This window comes from Austrofundulus limnaeus, unplaced genomic scaffold (assembly GCF_001266775.1).
Source record: "Austrofundulus limnaeus strain Quisiro unplaced genomic scaffold, Austrofundulus_limnaeus-1.0 Scaffold42, whole genome shotgun sequence".
In the NCBI taxonomy this organism is placed as follows: Eukaryota; Metazoa; Chordata; class Actinopteri; order Cyprinodontiformes; family Rivulidae; genus Austrofundulus; species Austrofundulus limnaeus.
In genome coordinates this window covers 86,523-90,123 of record NW_013952444.1, presented here as the reverse complement: position 1 = coordinate 90,123, position 3,601 = coordinate 86,523, and the positions used below count along the sequence as shown (strand labels likewise).

Here is a 3,601-nt window from a genome sequence, read left to right as displayed (position 1 = left end):
GTCCAACAGACACACACACACACACACACACACACACACACACACACACACACAAACACAAACACAAACACACACACACGCTCAAGCCATGTAAATTCTGACAGATGCACGAAGCAGATTGGATTATCTCATGGTAAAATTAATTGAATATAGAGGCGAGCTCACACAAGTTTTTGTTAGTCTTTTTAAAAATCTGTTTATCGGTGCTATTTAAAGAATTTGGGCAAATTATTTGTTAAACAATGAAGATTTTGAGCTTTAGTCTAATCAGATTGCCCTTTTAAATAATTACTTAAAAAGGAATCAGCAGCTTTTATGAGGTTTACTGCTGATAAACCCCACAAAAAACATAACTAAATCAGATGCACTTTTTTGTGTGATTTGAACAAAAACCTGAAATGAAAAACATTATATCATAAACTTATACATCTTAAAGTAACATTTTATAGAACCTGAAGGAGTCATATATCAGGCAAAATAAAAACCACGAAGAAAATGAAATAAATATCATTATATTGTAAACTTTACAGGAATTTAATAGCACCTGCAAAGATAATGTAAAAACACTAACAACATCAGTACTGTATTTACTTTACAGTACTTTACAGTATCAACACTGTAAAACAATGGAATTGGAAAGTAACTACAGTAATAGTAACAGTGTTGTAAGTTGCAGTACTAGTGTATTTATTTAATGTACTATTACTGTATTTTAGCTTGCAGTATTAGTATTTCAACATTACTTTACAGTATCAATACTGTACAGTAGTAGTATTGTGTTGTAAGTTGCAGTGCTTGTATTGCATTTATACTATTGTATTTTTGTATTTACTGTACCTTGACCATATTTTTCTTACAGTAACAGTACTGTATGCTAGAGTAATATTACTGTGTTCTAAGTTACGTTTTATAGTATTTTGTACTAGTAATATTACTCTAATTTACAGTACAATTACTGCATTTTATTTTATAGGGTAATTAAAATACATAATACTGCATGTTGCAGTATAAGTATACTGTATTGATATTTAAAGTATTATTGCTGTATTTACTTTACAATGCAATTACAGTATTTTACTTTACATCATTACTGCATTTGTAATTCAGTATACTATATGTAATGTTTTGTAAGTTCTGAGAATTAATGCAACTTTAAAAAAATAATAAAATAACCATTTCTAAGTATGTAGTAATAGTTTGTCTATCTGCATTTTACAGTACAATATACTATAATGCCAGTTCAATTTACTCATTTTAAACTAAATGATTTTATTTAGCAAAGTTACACTTACTATTTTCCAAAATGTTACATCATAAAAAAAGAGTATGTCTTCTTTATTTCTGAACATAAAATTAAAACTACAAGTAAAGAGTTTGTTTTAAGGAACTTACCTTCAAGTTTCCACCAGTGAGTTGAACTCAGACCTGTTTCTGTCCCGTTCAGGTAAACAACAATAAAAACAAATGTAATTTTTTGGACTCTAACAGAACCTGTTTCTCACTCCTTTCTTCTCCTTCCAGTCAGTTTGAGTCCAATCTGCTGCCAGTAAGGTGCCTTAACTAAACCAGACCTTTTAAATACCGATTCATTTCATCTCCATTAGCTGGCCTTATCTCCTGCAGTAAGCCCTCCCTGTCTTGACATCACTATGATCTCCCATCCAACCGCCCGCTGCACCTTTACCACTGATGTGTAATTACTGAAGCAGCACTGCTCCTAAGCAGGGAGTGCTAAACCTCTTTCATCGTTTACCTCACTAATCCTGTGTTAGCACTTAAGGCCACAGTTAAGACACCTAAAAGCTCAGCTTCCTTTTCCAGTGGTAAAATGGTGGACCCCTCCTTTGCTGCTTGGCGGCGGCGTGAAGAGGGACAGAACGCTGCAGTCTGTGGAGCCTCAAACGGGCCTCGCAGATCGGTTTTTCCAACGTTCCTGGGTGTCAAAAGTATTGCACACCCCCAGGGTGCTGAAGGGTTGACCCAAACGTGCTTGGTGGTAATTTGCCAGAAATCCGACTAAATGTTGGCTGGATCATCCTCTCAGACCTCTTAATCTGACAGTTTGTGCTCGCCAAGCTTACAGCCTGGGCCTGCACTTCTGTGAACGATGTTGTCTTTAATGCCTGGTGAAGCTGGGTGTTCCCAGTTGGTGGGCTTGCTAAGAAAATTAGCCAAACAGACATTATGAGGAGGGAGGAGGGGGGTGTCAGTGTGGTGTTTCTGAAGACCCCCACCCCATCAATCTGCAGGCTGTAAGAAATTGTCCACAGTGCAAAACCTTTACAATAAAACACTTTTCGGCTCCTGAAATGTTGCATCCTCTTTATACGCTTTTAAAAAAGCCAAACGCTGGCATCTAAAGCTTTCAAAAGATCACATTTATATTTCCTGATGCATCTCAGTGATCCAGGCAGAAAAAATCAAAAAGAAAAAATAAGTAGGTCCTCTGGACGGGTTCTTCTTTAGTGAAATGTTTCGTCTCTCTTCCAAGAGACTTCTTCAGTCTGATGAGTTTCAGGTGAACTCAGCCTTATAAGCACTGCCTCCACATGGACAAACAGGTTAGTCAAATGCAAAAGAGGGCCATGATTGGCTCTATTGTTCATAGAGGGTCATGTGCCCCATCACCTGACCCATGTTGTATTATGTGAATGTAGTGAATGCAAGCGGGGGTTCAACGTCCCCTTATTTTTGTCCCTCTTTCCCTCTTTGTGTTGGTATCATTGGGGCCCTGACTCATACCTTTTGCTCACAGGTGACTAACCTGTTTTTCCATGTGGAGGCAGTGCTTATAAGGCTGAGTTCACCTGAAATCCATCTCTGCCATCTGTGGACAGTTTGGTCTTGTTGGCATTATCGTGCCAAGATCTCCAGTTTTTACTGAAACAGTTTGAGCATTTAACTTGTTTGGTCCCCAGAGAAGGGACTGCCCCCTCCAGATTACTGATGAGGTTCTGCCTCAAGTGGAAGAGCTCAAGAATCTTGAGGTTTTTGCTCCTAAGTGAGGGAAAAATTGGACGAGAGGTCGACGGAAGGCTCGGTCCGGTTTCTGCAGTATCTGTGTTGGCCCATCGGGGTCACAAACACTAAACTGAAAAAAAGATGATCTTGGATAGACTGGACTCTCTGTTAGACGTGAGGTGGGGAGTTCACTTATCAGGGAGAGACTCAGCTCCTCCACATCGAGTGGAATCAGTTGAGGTTGAGTTTTTCATGCATGTCAAACTGGGAGAACTTATCCAGTCTGCCACGTCCATCCTCACCTGCTCGTTGCTCCTCTCTCACAGCTGGAGCCACTTCTCTCGTTAGTCCCTGATCTTATAATCTGTCTGCATCCATCTTCTCATAAACAGGACATTGTTGACTTTCAGGCCACAGTTCTGGTGCTCGATGCACTCCTTGTGCTTTCCTCCAGTTGTTTTCTGAGTAAAACGGATGCAAAGTTAGCATTTTGTTTCTGTTTTAAAATTAAAGGCACAGTGTGTAGGATTTTGTCAATTCTTTTAGCCAAAATTGAGATAATCACTAATGACAATAATAAAAAACGTGTCTAATCATTGCAGACAAAGACCTTGTTTTATTATTTTTACCTTATAAAAAG

At 38.5% G+C, this 3,601-nt stretch overlaps 1 protein-coding gene across 1 annotated transcript in view; it reads right to left on the bottom strand.

Annotated features, from left to right (window-relative positions):
- Positions 1-1,835, bottom strand: part of samd7 (sterile alpha motif domain containing 7) — an 8,603-nt gene extending 6,768 nt beyond the window's left edge. Inside the window, exon 1 of the mRNA XM_014007400.1 lies at positions 1,393-1,835. The gene's annotated coding sequence lies outside the window, so the exon portion shown is untranslated. The remainder of the gene's footprint in view (positions 1-1,392) is intronic.
- Positions 1,836-3,601: the final 1,766 nt, after the last annotated feature.